The sequence below is a fragment of the Lissotriton vulgaris genome, chromosome 7 (assembly GCF_964263255.1).
Source record: "Lissotriton vulgaris chromosome 7, aLisVul1.2, whole genome shotgun sequence".
Lineage (NCBI taxonomy): Eukaryota > Metazoa > Chordata > Amphibia > Caudata > Salamandridae > Lissotriton > Lissotriton vulgaris.
Window position 1 is genome coordinate 897,094,806 of NC_141695.1, and position 20,196 is coordinate 897,115,001.

Below are 20,196 nucleotides of genomic sequence, written 5' to 3' on the forward strand. Positions count from 1 at the left end.
AATATGTGCTCTTGTTGCATTAGTCACTACGTTTAAATAATATATTAACTTTGTCTTTCTGTTTTGTCAACATTAACTGCGGCTGATTTAAATAATAGCATGTGCTTATTCTTAAATGTGCTCTTGTTTATGTTGTGTCTTTTATGTGACAGAATTTTGTTCATTTCTTGTGCTTAAAGCTAGGTAAGACTAATGGGTTAACATTAGTAAAGGGGGTGGGTAACAGTATAATTATCATTACTCAAATTAATTGATGTCCTGTGTTTCCTTGCATACTAGAGTCTCAGTAAAAGAGGTCTGTGGCCTATTTTGAAATGGTTGTCCGAAGTCCTGTCGAGATGGGCCATGCACAGCAAAGAATGAAAGAAAGCGTTTTGTTCATAATCTTTGAGAAACAAATACGTGGAAGCAGAACAGTGCAGGATGCGCCTAGCATTGTATAACTTTCATTGCCAAGGACAGGACATTCCGGCGGAAAAGCTCGAGCTGAGGAAGCAATGAACTATTATTTAATAAAATGTTGCGAGCTCCTCGGAAGAGCTTGTGTCACACGTAGACAAAGAACAATGCCGCTTTTAAAGAATATGGTTTTCAGTGAGAAGGCGATGACTTCGTGGACTGACATTTGACGACCAATCATTTTGCAAGTTGGTCTGTAATTTGTATTCTTTTAGCTAGTCTTAGATAGAAAAAAAGTATAAAACTTGGTCCCTTGGGAGGAGCTTGGTTGGCTCATTCCTGTTCTCGTGAGATGCTGTCGGACTTTTGACTCACGTAAGATAATTTTAATCTTTACATTTTTCCCCTTAGGTTTCTTTAGTTAAGTCAGGGAAATAGGGTTTAGAGAATGAGACTCGATTAACTTAAACATTTCTTGTGCTGATTTTGATTTAAACTGACAGTCCAATGTGCCTTACTAAATAAAATGATGCTATTAAAGATTTATTTCTTTGAATAATGTACTTTGTTTGATAATAAAGTTAATAAAAAAGATTTTGAAATGACAAGCTGGTCTTGATTATTTCATATTCAGTTACCATCAGTTAATCCATTGCCTAGATTTTAACTTAATTAAATGTACATTTTAGTGATTTGATTAATTAGGTCATATGATTCAGTTGGTCAATGCATGTCTCAGTCATTTATGGGCCTAGTGTTAAAATTGTGAATAATGGTGAGTATCCTGGTGTAGAGATGTGCTTATGAGACAGAATTTCCTTTGGCCCATTGCATCAATCCTGTTCTACTATATTTTGCATTTTTGCTATTTTGGTGTCAAATAATTTATTAAAATATACTCTATTACTGTTTGTGTGCTGCATAAACACTTTACAAATGGCTTTAAAGATAAACCTCACTGCTTTTGTGCCAACCTACCACAGGTCTTAGAACAGGTTTATTACTGTCTTTTGTGGTTGACCCTGATAGGGGTTGTAGTTGTTGCTGGAGCAGGGTCAACACCCCACTCAACCAACAACCTCATTTCTCCCAATCTCCCATTAAATTTACAGATTCATTCTGAGTTTCCCGGCATCTCAAGTGGTAACTCAAACCACCAGAGTTACCATTACCTGTGGTATTAGTAATACTGGGGTGTAATTACTGGAAGAATAGAAGGTATACGCTGAGGGTATTCAGTAATTACAGGTTTGGTTATTCCTTCCCTTTGCCCCCGGTAACTTCCCATTCCTTCTCTCCCCTCATTTTCACCCAGAGATTTCAACAATTCTCAGCAGCTGAAATCTCCATATGAAACAAAATGGATTCACAGTCTTTTATGCTTCCTCTCTGGAGAGGCTATTTAGAAGAAGACAATTCTTAAATGAGATGCCTTGGAATCCCTCAAGCTTTAATGTTGCAAGTCTGAAAACAAACTCCATGCCATAACAGTTATTCTGGCATACAAGAATGTACCAGTCTGGCAACATGGAGGAGAAAGTAAGACTCGCAATCCAAACCCTCTCACCAACCCCAAGGAAAAACACTGCCCATCAGCTTGTTCAAGGTGTTCCTGGAGGTTTTGGTGTTAAAAAATATTGTTTAAATACTGACTTATGAAGTCCGTCATTGCATTTAAACATAATTTTGGAAGGTTTTTTCATGTTCTTCTGTGAGAAGTTGGCCTGGTATATGATGATCACTAATTCTAGTGAGCACCTTGCACCAGTCCAAACATCCCTTATGGTGATTGGTTGTAAGTCAACCTTATAGACCAGCATGGACAAACACAGTCTTAGGCTAAACTCAAGAGGGCACGTGAAGCCAGCTGTTTTACCATATGCAATCCTTTTAACATCAAATGAAAGGACACCACAGAAGTTATATATTATAAAATATATGTATTTATCACTAGAATAATCCCCTATACTCTTTAAGAGCACAGAAGCACAAGCGTTAAACAACAAACTTCATATAACATACAAAAGTTGCACAGCTATGGATAGGCGGGGTGGCCCGTCAAACCATATATTAAAAAAGTGGTATAAGTACCACGTCACAACAATGGTAAGGCCTAGGGCCTCGGAAATTGCTGGGGCTACACAGGACTAACAAAGGTTAGGACATAGGAGGCCCACAGGATGCGGGTGCAGTGTCTATACAAGTCAATGGTGCGTAAAAATTAGAAAGTTACTGTTTTAGGAGTCTTCCGACTGGACTAGAACTTAGCCACTTAAAACTAGGACACTAGAGGTGTAACTCACTACAGGAGGACTGGAGTACTCTCGTTACCTAACCCACAGGAAGCGGGTGCATAGGTGCCAAAGTGCGTCGGGTTTCGTCGTGGAGTTCTATGGAGCCTGGAGGAAAAGATGCTGCAGGCGACCAGGAGAGAAGAGCCCGGTTGGATCCAAGGGTGGATCGGATATGTAGAGTACCTGAGAGCAGAGGGGACAGAGTCTAGGTCACTAGCCAGTGACCAGGATGGAACCAGGAAGGAACCAGTCGATGTTGGGTTGCGATCAGGTGATGTTGAGTAGTTTGTCTTTGCTGCCACTTGGACCAGGAAGTATCAATGACAACTAGGAGTTGAACACAGGCTGCCCCACAAAAGCTCTCACTGTCCTTTATTTTAGTAATCTGATATCAAAATGAAATAAAACTAAATGTCACACTAGCTCTATGCTATTTGTTTCTTCCAGAATTGACTTTCTTCCAGAACTGAGCAGTGTTGATGTTTACTAAGAGACCTATGGGTCTAATAGCCACATACCACGGCTTCCTCATAGGTCTGGCCCTCAGAAAGTCAAATAAAACTGTGGAAGAGTCAGTCAAATTAGGGCCACCGTGTGCCAAGAGCTGGACTCTTCAGGTTCCCTATTTGTTTTTGAGAGGTTCATGCACTTGACTTGTGATTGATTGTCCTCGAGCCCTGATGTCCTTTCAGAGATAACAGTTTGGCTGCATGTGGCGTGTGCCCCTGGTACAGCCTTTCAGGTGCACCAGCTGTGAATATGGGATTTGATGTCTAACTCACTCACTCCCTGCCTAGCTGCACTTTCAGCCGTACCACCCTACTGTCTGGCTTGAAACTGAGCCGTTAACACTACTGTCTTTCTGTGAAACAGGCCTCCCAGGGTGCCATGCAATTACCCCAGACCAATCTCCTGCCAAATTTAGGGGATTTGCGTGCTGATCCTTAGGGTGTTTGCCCATGAGGCGATGCACATGCCTAGCATCTGAAATCCCCATTTTCCTTTTCTGTGCAGGGCTATTAATTGCAGAACCTGGTGTGTACACGTACACAAACATGCATATAAAATGCAAATATGCGTCCTACTCGCACTGTCACAGAGAACTCATGATCCCATGTGTCAGAGTGATTAATTCTTCCAGTTTCAATTTCCATTTCTGTTTCCCTTGCCGTGAAATCCAAGGCAAGCTTGCCATTCATTCCACACAAAAACGAAGCTCCAAAGGCTTGTTTTTAAATACATTCGGGTCAGTGCCCTGGGTGGAAAGAAAATTTGCTGATTGTAGTAGTGTTGGGTAGTAGTTGCGGTGTGATGGCAGGAGGTTTGAGGAAGATGGAAGGAGGGAGGGCAGGGGGTTGATGGAGTGGTAACAATTACTCTGTGGAACATTAAGGACTAATTAAAAAGTCTTCAACGCAAGTCGATTGAGAACAAGTGAGATGGAGGAGCTGCTGTTTACATGACATTAAGTCAGGCAGCTCCCTGCTGTGCCCCTCGGAATATAGGCGCCCTAAGCCCAGCTGGTCCACAACACACATATCTCAATAATTGCTAAACTTTAACCACTTATTGGTTCATTTCTACATCTGTGCAAGAGTTTCCGAGCCTTGTTAGCATAACATAAAGAGATAGTCATGGTTCATGCAGGATATGAGGGCACATACCTTAGATGATTTTGTATATAGTTTTGAGTGTTTGAAAATTTAATTTAAAAGTAACTGGAAGTCAGTGCAATCTTTTGATCACAGGTGCTTGGAACGCGCCATTTCTCTTTTGTCTCCCAATTTGAACCACAGATGGTTTTGAATCTTCTGTAGTCTGTCTACCCCACACATTTTCAAAGTTTAGTACTTCTCTCGCCAAACCACCTTCTTGAAGATCCAAAATCGTCTCTTCTAAGTTAGTGGAAATGTTTGATTTGACTGAGTGATTCTAAACATCCTATTAAAAAGATGTCAAACCCTCATCCGCATCATGTGGCATACGCTTCATCATTGGGCTTGCTTCTATGGAGAAATGGAAATCCACTGGGAATTTTGGTGACGCAAGTAGGGTTGCTAACGTGTGTATAGAAGTAGTGTAAAAGTTAGGTAGAATTAAAACTTAGGGCCAGATATATGACCCGTTTTTGCATGCGCAAACGGGTTTGCAAACCTGTTTGCACATGCAAAAACATCATGGTCCATGTACAAAGCCTATTTAGCGAGTCGCAATTTATTTGCGACTCGCTAAATAGCTTTTGAGACTCACTATTTGGAAGGGGCGTTCCTTTCCTAATAGCGAGTCTCAAAACCATGTACTAATGTTTTGCGATTACCACCTGCTTCAAGTAGGTTGTAATGCATTCGCAAATGGGAAGGGGTCCCCAGGGAACTCCTTCCCCTTTGCAAATGCAATGCAAAATATTATTTAAGGGCAGGCAGTGGTCCCTGGGACCACTGCCTGCCCTTAAAAAATAAAACAAAAACATTTCATTTTCATTTTTTTTAAAATGCATCCTGTTTTCCTTAAAGGAAAATGGGCTACATTTAAAAAAAACTGCTTTAATAAAAAGCTTTCCCAGACATGGTGGTCTGCTGAGCCCAGCAGGCCACCATCCCTGGAAGGGTCTGTCATTCCCAATGGGCTCGTAAATTGCGAGAGACTCATTAATATTAATGAGCCTCGTAATGTGCAACCCCATTGGGACTCGCAAACAGTGTCAAACACACTGTTGTGCATTTTATTTTGCACCTTGCAATTAGCGACTCGCAATTAGTCGCAAACTGCGAGGCACAAAATAAAATGGCCATACATCTGGCCCTGAATATCTCTGCCCCAGGTCTCAGTCCCGCCCAACTGCTCCCTTATTAGTATAGGTCGTGTCCTCTAATCTAAGCTAACTTGATGTCCAATAATCCCAAACCCTCAAAGTAAAATTTTGTTAGTTTAGCTAATCCATTATATTTACTTTCCACAATATTAAAAATAGACAGGCATCAGTCATAAACCCTACTATCTTTAAAATACTGACTTGTTTCTGAGCTATACACTGCTCTTAAAAGGTCCCATGCATTCATCAGGGAAGGGATTGATCAGCTGATTATTAATGTGGATTGATGTTCTCCAACCCTTTCCGCATGACGAAGGTCTTAGAATCTTGATGAAATCAATTTATATCATATAATTGTTTAATGTAACACTGTCAATGAAGATAGAGATTCTCTTTGTCAGTCATGACTCCACAGCATCTCCACACCTGCTGTAACTAGTTCCAATTTAACAGCTGTAAGGAAATAGGATTCCCCCAAGTTTTTGCCCCATTTGGACTTCTAGCTGCTGGTTCCTCAGTGCCAGTGTTCTTACCCATCACAAAAGGTATGTCGAAATGTCTGTTCCCAGTTGGCAAGTACTGACTTACTTTTAAGTCCCTAGTATATGGTACCCAGGGCTGCAGCACTGTTTGTGCCACCCTTAGTGTGACAAAGGACCAAATGGCTTCCAGCCTGCCACTGCAGACTGGGAGAGCAGTGTTTACACTGCTAGTTAGACTTTGCCATTTAAAACCAATGGCAAAGCCTCCACTCCCTTATGCAAATCTCCCCATAGGAAGGCCTATGGAGCCCTATGGCTGGTAGCTATATATTGTTAAGTAGGACATATTTTCATATGTATTAACAGCAACATTTAAAATTTGTCATTTTGCTGGGGAAAAGTGTAGTATCTTCATGTTGTGTTAAAATGTTCCCTGTTACCTGGTTCCTAGCTGCTCAGCCCGTGTGAGTGTTCTGTGTGGATTGTTGGTGTGAGGGCCATGAGTGGAATGCTTGGGTGCCTGTGTGGACGAGTGGTGACAGTTGGTGGATGGTCCGAGCAGCTAGCAGGCTGCTCCTGGTGGGGCTGCTGTACTGGATCTACTCTACATTATCTTCTTCAATAAACCTACTTAACCCACATCTTAACAGCGTGGACTACTTTACTACATATTTTTGGCGACGAGTTGGAGACTTTTTCAAGCACAAAAGTTGGTCTGAAGGAAGTTTAAGATGACAATTACAAAAAGTCAATGTGTTGAGAAGAGGTTTCAAGAGCAACCAGCGCAGACAACACACTGGAAAAATTGCAACAAGTCTGGGTCACAAGAGGCCACACATACAGCGCTAGTTGTCTATCAAGAGGTTGTCTTGAAATCTAAGAAGCCACAAAGGAAACTAAGAAAACAAGAACAGCAGGCCTTGCAGCCCCACCAGTGTCCATTACATCGGACAACCCCAGCCCAAGCGGCTGTGCTCTGTTTAATCTGGACTCAGATACATGAACTGCTCCTCCAAGGAAAGTAAGTAACATAATTTTTGACATTCTACATGTCATCTCTAATATGAACGCTGCGCACAGTGAGATGTTCAAGGAAATTTGATTTGAGTGTTATGCTGAACCAATTTCTTGAACATTCACATTAAGCATGTCAACAGCTCAGCAAAACTGTCAACCTTCATTGTCATTTGGATGTGTGTGCTGGAAGGGAGATACCTGTACTACTTTGAAAGTTAATCTGACAGAGCCGTCTGCCCATTTGTCTCGCCACCGCAAAGCCAGGAAAAACAGGTTTGCTCTATTTTGTTTTAAAACTTACCTCATTGTCCTGTTTGGAGTGTCTTTGACTGCGTTGGCTTGGCACATCTTGCTACATGGAGTACTTTAGCCATGTTAAGAAATTTGTCCTGGTGTCGGCGCATTTAGCGGGACATTAGATGTGAGACATTTATCATCTCTTATTGTTTAGTTTCACTTGAGCCATCCTTACAACAATGCATAAACAAATGGAAGGTGCACTCCAATGAAGTCAATTACACAAAGGAATATTTAGAAATTGTCTCTTCTTTAAATCTTTTCTTTTTCTTTGAACAAGGTCACAGCCAACGCGTTTTGTTCCCCTAGTGCCACAGGAATTTCATCAGGGCATGCATATAGATTGCATAAATAATGTTGTCCCGGTGCACGTGAAAAGAATCTTTGGGAGGCAATCGTGCCGGGTGTAGCCTCCTAGACTTTAAAGTTCTCAGGCAATTCCAGAGGTTCCACAATAGTATTCCCCCACTGGGTGTTCAAAAATAACAAGCGTCTTATTTTCAGTCGGATCACTGGCGATCACCAATACAATTCAATCCCCCAAGTGTGTGCTCGAAATAACGATTAAAACTTTAGAAAAATTCTAAATTAAGCAGTAGATGGGGGAATAGATTGGTATGAAGCTTCCGTATGGGTAGTATCTTTCGTAAAGGTTAAGAAAGAACCCGGGGAAGGAGCTACGCTCGCAAACAAGATGGCTGCTTAGGCTCCCGGCTCCGTCGACCTCCGTCCCCCCCCAGGTGATCCTGATGAAAATCCTGATGTTGCGCCCGACCTCAAGGTGTACGAATCTATGTATGCTCCGATGGTGCTATCCCGGAAACTTAATTCGCTGATTTGATGAAGTTATGTCGAGTTGAAGTTTGAGGCCTAGTTCAGCTGGAAAGCCGGGGTCTCGAGTTTTGACCTGGCCGGGCTGCAGTTGAACAACATCGGCTGCCAGCCACGACCAGGGTCCGGTCTACAGTATTTTAAGCCCAATTTCGACGGCAATCACTTTGGAGTGTTCAACTTTGGTGAGAGGAGTGCAGCGGCAATACTGAGACTGTGGGCGGATGTCCTCGTCCCGTGGACCCGGTTTGGCCCACGCTGGGGCTCGGTGGTCGGGGTCTCCACCTGCGGCAGCGGGGTACTGTTTGCAGCCATAGGAAGTGTGCGGCCACCCTTTAAAGCCGTCCACACTGTTATTGTCTGCTCCCCCCGGAGAGCCCGGGGTCTCTGGAGGGTACGTAAATGTTCGTTTCTGTGAGTGGAGTGATGAACCGGACGGAGCGTGAGCCGTCGCTTGCAACAGTAATGGCAGCCATCAGGGCGTTTCACGCTCGTATGGATGCCCTGATGTGCGGAATGATTGCGGGCTTCACGTATAAAGGATTTGCGGTACCGGACCCTGCTTGGCTACATGACCTGCGCCCGGCTACGACACCCAAGACCGCCATGTTGTTTCCCAATGAGGACCCCGTGCGACAAGAGTGTTTGGAGCCCTTGGTCAGTGCATCGGAAGATTGTGACCCTAATGTTTGGAACGTTCTGCAGTGTGCATCGTCTCTATTGCGGGTTCGAGACTTGACTGACGTTTTTTTCCTGAGTTTCCTGTCCCTGACTGTCTTGGTGCCTTCTCTTCATTCTGTTCCCCCATGGCTGCAGCGTGGCTGTGGAGGAAGCAACATCGAGACTGCCTGTTGTTGAGGGAGAGTTTCGCTGCTGATGGGGTTGTTCAGTATCCTAGGTATTGGATTTGTCTCGGACACACACTTTTTGAACTTTCTTGGCATGCGGCTGCTTGTGTCGACTCAGTGGTTCTACCAGGAGGGGTTCCTATGACGGTGCGGAAGGGTCAGGGCTGAGACGCATGGCCTAGGGTTAGTATTAGGGTCCTCCTGGAAATGGGATTTATACTGCTGGGCACACGGGAGGCCGGGCGGTGTTTTCAAGTGCTCCCCTGATCTGTTTTCTTCTAATATTGGTTAGACTGTTGCTTTATCCCAGGGGTTACTGTTTCTGGCGGGGGGAAGAGGACCGGGAGCCTGTTTGGAACTATCCTCCTCCACTCTTTCTCTTTTCTTCTTTTAGAACTTAGTTAGCTGGGGCGACAGGCACACTGCTAGTTGGGGTTAGGCGAAAGCCAAATGCAGGGGTGCAGGGTGGGGGGATGGGTTTATTATTTTGTCCGTGTTCCTCTTTTACGATTTCTCTGTCCTTTTATTTTCTTTTGGTCTCTTCTATATGCATAAGGTGGGCGAATTATCCTGAACGTATTTATTCCAGTATCTGATAACCGTACTTCCTTTTCTATCCTGGTGTCAATGGGTGGGCGGGGTCTGTGTGCGGGCGGCTGCATTGGGTTATAGATCGCTTTGTCGTATGTCCTGTTTTGTGTTTGCTAGCGCAGGCGTCTCGGTCGTTCCCTTTAAATTGATCTGTGACTATTCTATTTTCACCCGCTCCCTTTATCATAGTGTTTGAAGGTATGGCACCAGATATGTCTGTTTCTTTTTCCTTGCTTTTTTGGTTGGGGAGGGTTAAACATAAAATGAAACCTTTGTCTTATCCTGCAACGAGTTGTAAGTTCAATACAATGTTTATCCTGATTTGCTGCCGGACCTCAGGGTTGTCGGCTGAAGAGCTGTGTCGTTAGATAATACATTGGATCTTACTCTTGTGTTGTGGCCGGCCCCTGCGGTTGTTGGCCCGTGCTTGTAATTTTATTGAACTGTACAATAAAGGTTTAAAAAAAAAAAAAAAAAAAAAAGAACCCGGACAGTCTGGCTAGATACCAAGGCAAATATGTCCCTGTGGTATAGTAAGATAGATTTCATCACGATAAGACCAGCAGTAGGCGTAGTGCAGAGACCCAGTACCTGTAATAGGGCACCAAGGTCCAATGTAACAGCAAGCCGACACAATGCCAGGTAAACCGCTATAGGTCTGGTTAAAAAACTGAGGCACAAGTCACAATTAGCACGTGCACACCTACCGGCATTTTTCTGTCGCGTGGAGACTTTTCCTCAAGGTCTTCATCGCTAGGCAATTTGGAACTCTGCTGCTGGATGCTTTGCTGCATTAACGCACTGGGAGCCACCTTGCTTGCGTCATATACGTGCCGCCATCTTGAGGTTGGATGGTGCACACTTCAAGCTCTGCAGTTCTCTTTGCATGTTTTGAAGACTGCGTGTGTTCAGGAGGACTGGTTGCAGAGCCTGCTCTCACTGCTCTACGCAATTGGAGGTACTGGCAGTTGAAAGTGAAATAATTCATTTTCACAAGGATCTGGTGTTGACCCTGGATATGTCAGGTATCGTGTGGGGTCCCTATTTTATTATGAACGTCATCAAGTTTTCAGTCGTGGTGCAGCTGCATATTTCCATACGCAGAAATTTAGTTCAAGAGACTTGTACTTTACTTTACGCGTGCTGCACTTTTGTAGCTCTTTTGCGTAGTGAGGATCTCATCGCTTGTTACTAAAAAAAGTGTGAGGGGCATCCGGTACTGCGGGTAGCTTCCAAGACTTATAGTTCATGCACTGTACAGTTAAAAACAACGGAGGAGTTACAGTGTTTGAGGTGGTTTCAATGTTCATTGCTTGAAGGTCTTGAAAGCGTATACGTTTGTGGTAATTGTTATAGTCTATTCGCTGCAAATGTTTTAACAGAAATTCTTTCAGATGCATGTTTATATATCGTGCTTAGTATGCTGTATTTAGAGTAATATTTATTTGTTTAGACTGACATGCTTTAAATGTATGCCAGCTTGTTGTTGTTTCACACTTTTATCTGGCTTTGGCTCTGGCTTTGTATCTTTAGTAAGCCCATTTTCCATATTTTGGGTGGGTGCATCGTCCTTTACAGGAGGGCGGTTTGATTCTTGTTTTGTTGCAAAGCCTGTGTCCCTTTCTTAAAGGATGGAAGGGGTTTCAATCCCACTTCCACGTTTTCCCCCATACTTTAGGGGCTGTTTGGATGTAGATATAGGCTTTAGTCCCATATCCACACTGGAAGCAACTTTACCCTTACATGAGGGTTGGCTTCAGTGTTTATGTTTCCCTTACATGCAAGGAATGAGTCTTAGTCCCATGGCCACACTGTAAGCCACTTTACCCTTACATGAGGGATGGCTGAAGGGTTTTTGTTTTCGTTTCATGCAAGAAATGGGTTTTAGTCCCATATCCTCACTGTACGCCACTGTTCCCTTACATGAGGGTTAACTTGAGGGTTTTGTTACCCTTTCACGCAAAGAATGGGTTTTAGCTCTACTTAATGCTCGGTTCTCATGTTCCTAGTGTGCGTAAGCCACCATGTGCTGCACGTTCATTATGTTAAGTGTGTAAGTCACCTTGTGCTTCACTTTTTGTTTGTTGTAATGGGTGTTTTCATTACCACCTAGTTTCTATTGGGTGTGGTCCCTTTAGTCCCTTATTTTAGGGGTAAAGTTGGGTCTCAGTCCCTTGTCCACATTTTTACATGGCTTTTCTCCTTTCATGGGGAGTATGCACATTGTGTTAATATTTTCTTTTCTTTAATTAAGCAAGAGGATGGGTGTAATTTTGCATGTATTTTAACTCCTTGTTTAGTCCTTGTCCCCTCTCGTGATGTGGTTTTTACTGTTCATCCCTGGGTTATGGACTATTTACTTCTTTTGTACTTTGTTGTCTATAGTTGTTAAAAGTTTGATTTCATTAATTTTCTATTTTAAAGGGAGGAGATCATGTAGTATCTTCATGTTGTGTTATAATGTTCCCTGTTACCTGTTTCCTAGCTGCTCAGCCAATGTGAGTGTTCTGTGTGGAATGTTGGTGTGAGGGCCATTAGTGAAATACTTGGGTGACTGGTGTGGGTGGTGACAGTTGCTGGATGGGCTGAGCAGCTAGCAGGCTGCTCATGATGGGGCTGCTGTACTGGATCCACTCTCTATGTTATCTTCTTCAATAAACCTACTTAATCTACATCTTACCAGCTTGGACACATTACTACAAAAATGTAGTAGCCCCATTGGCTAACACAGAGTTACCGGCTGCCATCCCAGCCTGGCTAACTTCTGAATAGTACTACCTAACTGAGTACTGCAAGGTATCAAACTAAATGTGGCAATAAATCCGACTGGATGGCAAGGTCGAAAATAATGTCACAATTCAAGCTAAGCAACTTTTAGAAAGTTGACACTCTGTGTCTAGTGGCCTCACAAAGGCCTTAGGACACAGACAACTTTCTGCCCACCCGGGGAGACGTGTGAATGACTCCCAGGCTTAGAAATAAAGACAGTTGCTGCAAAGTGAGGTATTACACTCTCTCACAGGAAGGCCACTCAGGGTGTTAGCTCAAAATATGAGCTTCAAAGGGGAAGCTGCCTTTGAAGGACTGCCTGTGACAACAACCCCGAGCAGGATGCCTTTTGTTCCTGCAGACAAGTTAGAGACAGGGACATAGAGGGAAAAATCATCTCAAAACCAGATTTCATGTGGGTTTGTAGCCTACAGATAGCCACACCTCTAGGGTTGGCTACCAAGCTTCTGGCAACCGGGACAGGGTCCCAACATTTCGAGAGTGGCTATAATAGTGCACCCTGGGATCACCAGGTAACACACATTGCAAGAAACACATTACTAGAAGGGAGGGTACTCAGATGCTCATTGACTAGTGCACGTGTGGTCCCCTCAGGGCACTTTCCTGGGATAAATATGGAACCTCTGGCCCCTTGCTCCCCAGATCACATTGGATTTGAAGAAAGAAACAAAGAAGGACTTCCCTGCGGCCCTTGATACTGCATGGAGAGAGGCTGTGCCATCAGAAGGACTGCACCTGCTGCACTTTGAGCTAGTAACATTTGGACTGTGTCTACAGTTCCTGACCTGGGGAAAAGTTGATTCCCAGAACCAAGTCAAAGCAGTGACTCAAAGGATCAGTCAGCTGATGCCGTATAACCAGCTCCAGGGATGAAAGAGCTGAAGAAGCCCAAACCGGCAAATTGATAGCCACTGCAGATGTTTTGCCGCTACCTGCCATCATGCACAAAAAGTGACCGATCGTTGATGATCAAAAGTTGCATCTGAGTTGGCTAGACCCAGGAGTGTCATCAAAGTTTGGATTCGTCAACCCAGAGGGAAACCAGCCTCCGCCAAAAGATTTTGCCCCAACCACGGTGCAAGGAGACCAGTAGCACAGTAGCGCAGCATTGGCTGGCCAGCTAATGCAACAAAGGGGACTTTGAGGGACCCCGATCTCTGTGGCCAAAGTCACCCCACATTAACCGTGGATTGAGGAATCATCCCAAAAACATCGACTGCACCTCAACAGGAGCAACCTTGAGCATCTTTTTACCTATATACTCAGCATCGGACCCCTCCATTAAAGTCAGTGGCAGTCATCCTGTAAAGTTTGGAACTTACCTTAAAAATGCTCTGATGGTCAAGTATCCCCCTGGCCTCCTAGACTGCCTTCATGTCGGATTTGGTTGCCCAGACCAGGCAGGAGTTGTCAAATTAACTCTTTCAAACTTTTGAAAAGTTTAAAAACTTTTTGTTGACCAATGCTTGCTTGTAGTTGCATTTAAAAATATTTATATATTAAAAAATCTGTATCTCTTGAAACCTGCAGTAGATTTCAATAATCAAAGCCTCTAAAAATGTATAAAAATACACTCTATTTTTATAAATTGTTGTCATGTCACTTTGCTGTTGTGTGACTTTCTTATTTTGTTGTTTGGTGCTGTTAAGTGCTTTACACTACGTTTCTTTGTCAAGTCTTGATGGTCAAGACACAGCTGCCCAGGGTTGAGCAAAGGTGATGATACAAAAGAGCCTGACAGGACCCAAGACAGTTCTGTGCAAGTGTATTCCATGATAAGGCCCCACAGCTATATCATATATTACATCCAAATCCTCACAACCATAAAGTGTCACAGACCTCCATTTTGGCTTGAGGACCCTTTCAATCCAAACAAAAAAGACCCTTATACCCTCCAACCACGATGAATCTTGAGTACGCATTCAAATTCTAATTGCGGGGCCTGTTAAACATTCCCTGTGGGTGTGGAGCTGTTTTCACTCTCAGAGATACCAGAGTCAGGACAGCAGTTCTGCAGCACAAGCATAGAATAAATAACCTGCTGTTTGACTATCTGCACAGAAGGGGCTCGTTTGGTTAATAGCTTTTTCTTTCCCTAACAACCTTCCTGGAACAACTGTCATCTAGACTGCTGAATGTGCTGAAAAGGAGGAGAAAGAAGCAGCGAGTAACTGCTCTTTTTCACCAAGTTCCACTATGCTGAGCTCACTGACAAAGAAGCACATTTTGATTTGCTGTAAGTGAGGGAGTTTCTAAAACAAACTTAATTGCATAGAATACAGCTGAGACAAGAAGCCTGAAAGTTTTCTTCACAAAACTAGAGAGCAAAAAAAAGAGGGACTTGTTCACTCTGAAACAAAGTATATTCGTATACGACAATGGAATTCATCTATGAGAAGAAGGGTGAAAGTAACAAAAAAAGCCAAAATGACCCCCATATTTTATTTTAGAGTTATTGTTAAAGCACTTGTTCACCTGAGGGCACCTTGATGCTCTGATTGCAGGTACTGAGATCTAGATGGAAAAAATGATACTCTCTGTAGGAGTAAAGATTTCAATGGGAGGCTGCTGCAACTGAAAAGGCAAGCCCACCCAACCTAGTTTCTTCACCCTGCGAGCCTGAAGATGAAACATGCTGTGACGTAAGGGTCGGATAGGGACGATACCATCAGAAAAAGCGGTTGAGAGTTGTACTAAGCTTAACGTACAGTGTTTTATGCACTATGCAGAGGATTGAAAATGACTCTGTGCTTAATTGGCAACGAGTGTAAAGAAGCTAAGCGGGAGTCACATGTTCCTGTCTTGACAGGCCTGTAATTATCCTGGCTGCGGTATTTTGGACCAATTGCAAGCCACAGATGTGGCGGTCTGGCATGTCAAGATAAAGAGAATTACAATAATCTAGGCGAGAGGAAATAAAAGCAATCATGATTTGCGCTCTATGCGAGAAAGAAAAGAGGTTCAAAATAATTTACAGAATATGATGGTGATAAAAACAGCAACAAGCCACAGTTCGAATTTGGGAAGTGAGCGTCAGCTGAGAATCGAATTTGACCCCAATAGTTTTAGCTCAAGCTAGCGGGGTAGGTGGTTTCTCTAATTCTAAGGACCAGAAAACAGGTTGCCAGAAAGGTGTTGAGACAGACAGACGTAGAATCTCTGTCTTTTCACCATTCAAATGAAAAGGACTGTGATTCATCCAGGCACCCACTTTATACAGACACTGAATCAAATTGGCTGCTGTTTAAGTCATTAGTGATGTTTACTATGACTTAGATATTGTCTGCGTAGCGAAATAAGTTGTACCCATGCAGCTGAAGTAATGAAGCCGAAGGTAGATCATATAAGCTGAAAAGAGACGACATGGAACCTTGAGGTATACCTGTGTACTCACCCATTTCTTATACGACCAACAGGGAAAAGGCTACTTTTGGGTTTGAATGTTGAGAAAGTCTCGAAACCATGCCAGTGCACTCTTGTGAATTCCAAGGCCCTAACCCTATCTATGAGAAACAGTGGTTTACTGTATCAAATGCCACCAACAGGGTCAGCAGATATTATGGGCCATGTTGGCAGGACGTTTTGAGTTCATCGGGCACACCCATTGTCAAGGGTTCAGTACTGAATTCCAGAATAAAAAAACCTGCTTGCATGGCATGTAGAATGTTATTGATCTCAATACATCTCTGGAGAAGTAATTATTTACAAAATGTGCAGCAATTACCTAGAGTAGTGGGGTTAAAAGTTAGTTGCTTCAGAATAGGAGCAACAATTGTAGACTTCCAATTAGATGGTACTGAGCATGTGAGGAGTTTATAATATCCCTCCGACCCCTCCTTCAGCCACTAGAACATTTTCATGAATGTGGTCAGGAAGGACATGTTCAGGGGACTGCAAGGGGTGACAGCTTTGCACTAGTTACACAAACTCTTTCTCATTGGAAGGTCGATAATACAGCTTGCACGCTTACTGCAGTGGGGCATTTTCTTCAAAGTTAGAAATGTCCTATTACATATGGTAATCTTCATTACTCCGGGTCCCGTAGTCCTCGACACCTTCATAATAAACAAGTGGAGATTGTCCATCTCCCGACAGAAAAAAACAACAAGAGGCATGCTGGGACACTAATACTGCCCCTCCCCCCGGGAGTACATAAGCAGTACTTACCCAGCAGACCTCCTGTACTAACAAGGCCAGACAGGAAGGCCGGCCGCCCGGGAGGGAGGGAGGGGCGTATGAAGGTGTCGAGGACTACGGGACCCGGAGTAATGAAGATTAACATATGTAATAGGACATTACCCCCAGGTCCCTCCGTCCTCGACACCTTCATAATAAACAAGTGGAGAATACCAAAGCAGAAACCCGGCCTTCCGCACGCAAAAGCACACCCAGGAAACCACAACAAAGCAGCCACCCAAGGGAGCACCGAGAAGGAGGAAAGGAAGACCGCAGGCAACATCCGGCCCGCAACCCCGAACAAGACAGCAGGGACAAGGACCGGGGAGAAAGAAACAAGGCCAGGGCTCCAAGAAAGGAGGCCGCCAACCCGAGAAACAGGCAACCGGTACCAGGACCAGGACCAGGACACCAAGACCAGCCAAAACAACCCACCGGAGAAGACCGCCCAGGTCAGAACCAGCAGGAAGGACACACAGGGCCAGGCAGACCCACCAGGAAGACGAGACAACCCGGAAGAAGCCAAAGAAGGAACGGCCAACAGAGCGCAGGCACAAGCACCCAGCCCAAAAAGGGAGGAGAAGCACAGGCCAGAAACACGGCCAAACTCGGAAAAGAAAGGACACGAGCCCAAGAGAACCGAGGAGGAAACCCCCCCCCCCGAGGAGGCCCAGGAGGCAACAAGCACCCAGGAGCCGAACAGGACCGAAAACCTGACCCAAAAGACAGGGACAGGACGGAACCCCAGAACCCAGCCGAAAGCCCACCAAACAAGGAGAGGCCAACAAGACCGGAAACCAGCAACAAAGAAAACACAACCAGGCCGGGAACAGAAAAACTGACCTCAAGCCCAGAAAACCCCAACCCCAAAGGGATGGAACACAAGGCAGGAGGGGAGCACAGAGCAACCGGGAAACCCCAGCAGCCGGCCAACGAGGCACAGAGGGCAGCACAAAGAAGGCGCCCAAAAGACACAGGAACCCCACACCCAGGCCAGGCAAGCAGCAAGGACAGGAGCAGCGGGAAAAGAAAGTCCAGGGAGCACAGCACCCAGACCACAAACACAAGGTCCCAACCCAGCAACGCCGGAGAGGAGCCAAGCAAACCGCAAAAAAGAGGTCAACAACCCCCAACAGAACCGGGAAGGCAGGACCAGAGCCAAGCAACCCGACCACGCAGGAGAAACAGCAGGCCAAGCAAAACCCGAAGGAGAGCAGAGGACCAAGCAGCAGGAAACCACAGACAACCCGCAGCCCGGAGGGAGGAACCCGCAGAGGCACGAGCACCACAGAACAGCACCCCAACCAGAGAGGGAGGGGCAGCCAAACAGACCCACACAGGGAACAAAACTCGGTAAAGCAAGGGAGGAAGGAGCGAGCCAGGGCCACAGAACCAGGAAGAACCCGGAAAGGCCGGCAACAACCCCCAGAGCAGGCCAAAAAGGGACAGCACAGCCTGAAAACCCAGAAGGCACAGCCCGAAGCTGCACACACAGCCAGCAAGAAGCCGACAGAACCGAAGCCACAGAACCCCACACAGTCCCACAACACCGGTAAACAAGCCCGGGAAGAGAACCAACAGCAGGAGAAGGCCCAGATGGAACCACCAGGAAGCGGCCCCAACTCAGAACACCCCGCCAGGGCCCAAAGGGAAACACCAGCAGGGAAGCAGAGCCCAAAAAGGAGCACCACAAGCAGGAGCGGGTAGCAGCAGCAGAAACTACAGCCAGGCACCCACCAAGGGAACCAGACGAGACCCGAACAACCCAGGGAGCAAACACCCCCAAACCGGAGACGGACCCGGAAGACAACAGCCCCCAGCAGCCCCAGAAGGCCAGGCAGGGACCAACCCGGCCCGACCAAGCCCAACATAGAGCAGACAGCGGAGCACGGGAACAGCACACCAACCTGGTGAACAGGAGGCAAGACAGGAACCCGCAGCAGCCCGGAGGCCCCAGCCAGGAACAAACCAGGCAGGCACCCCGACAGAAAACGGACGGGCAGACAGACAAAGGCCAGCCCCGGGGGAGCCAACGCCGAAGCAGCCAAGCCAGGCACATAGAAAAGCCCCCGGACAACACCAGAAGCCCCAAGCGGGAGCAAGGGAAGCCCACACCAACAGGAAGCCCTAGGCAGCCGCCAAAAACAGGCACCAAGCAGGGAACAGATGCTCACAGGAGCAGGCAGGGCAGGAACAGAACAGCCCCACCCAAGGCAGCACAAGCCACCCAAGCGCAGGCAGAGGGGCCAAAGCACCCGAGAGACCCCCTTGGCACGACACCGGCAAGCAACCCAGGACAGGAACCAGGCGCAGCCCACCAAGCTGAAAGAAGCCAGGAAGCGGAGGCGAAGAGCCAGGGTACGCCACCGGAGCAAGGCCACCACAGCCAGCCCTCCGAGGAGAGAAGGCCACCCACAGATAAGGACGCCGAAGAAGCCACCCCCAAACAGACGAGCAGCAGATGGTAAGGCCAACCAGCACCCACCAGACCCCCGCGCGGGGGGGCAACAGAGTACACAGAACAACTCCCACCGAGCACCCATAGGAAGCAAGCAGCGTGGGCAATGGAAGTAGCAGGAAGACCAGCCAAAATAGAAGAGGGGACGAAGCATAGCGCCGAACGCATGCACCCCCAGGAGGCGGACCCCGCACCAACCACGGCACCCCCAGGCGAACAAGAGGCCTGAACACGGCAAAGCCAGGGCAGCCAGCTCCCACAATCAGGACCAGCCCATGAAGATAAATGGGGCGAAACAGCCAGAGCGGGGACCAACAGCAAAACAAGGCCCGCACAGGCACATGGAAAAAGCAGCACCGATCAGGGAAGGGCGCAGGTGCACGAGTAGCCAAAGCCAACCCAGAACACCTACAGACAGGCGAGGGACAGGGAAAGGAACACGGCACCCCAGTGCCCGAGACCAACAGCCCCAAAACCCACCTGTAGCCCGTCAAAAAAGAACGGCATCCCAGGGACGCCAACCCCCGAAACCCAACAGGCCCAGCGTGGAAAGGCCAGGGCAAAAAAGGGGCGAAAGAGACAGAGAGGGCACCAGACACGTGCGACAGGGAAAGCGACCAGCAGAACCAACTCAGTAGCACCCACCAACAGCACAACCAAGCATGTCCCAGGAAGGAGCAGGGGGCCCGCCCGGACAAGACGGCACAACATGAGCAGAAGATACTCCATGGAACGCTACACGAACGTGCGTGTCATCCTTGCGCAGGGGCCATGCCAATCTTCTCTGTATCGGTCCAATGTAAGTATACGTGCTGCCGAAGCGAGCACCAAAATGGCACATGGAGGGTCGGACACGCGGTGCCAGAACAGGGACCAGAACCAGGACCCACAGATCAAAAGGCAGATGCTCTACAGACCGAGCAATCCATGCCAAAAACAGAACGAAGCAATGACACACCAGCAAGGGCAGTCCGAACACTAGGACAGCAGAGCGACCAAAGGCACATAAACGCACCCCCCACCAAGTCCCCACAGGAAGGAAGCAGCGCGGGGCACCCAAAGGCAGCAGCAGACATCCCAAAGGAAGAAGGGAAGAAGGGCCGCCCGCCACAACAGCAGGCCAGACACCAGCAGGGCAGCAGGATCCCCTAGCAGAAAAAAGGGGAAGAAAACAGCCAGAGCGGGGGCCACTCAGCTCAAC

The 20,196-nt window shown here is 46.4% G+C and overlaps 1 non-coding gene across 1 annotated transcript; it reads right to left on the reverse strand.

Annotated features, from left to right (window-relative positions):
* Nucleotides 1-19,716: 19,716 nt before the first annotated feature.
* On the reverse strand, nt 19,717-19,823 carry LOC147702655 (U6 spliceosomal RNA). The gene has a single exon (XR_015298479.1). It is a non-coding gene; the product is annotated as a U6 spliceosomal RNA (small nuclear RNA).
* Between the last annotated feature and the right edge of the window lie 373 nt (nt 19,824-20,196).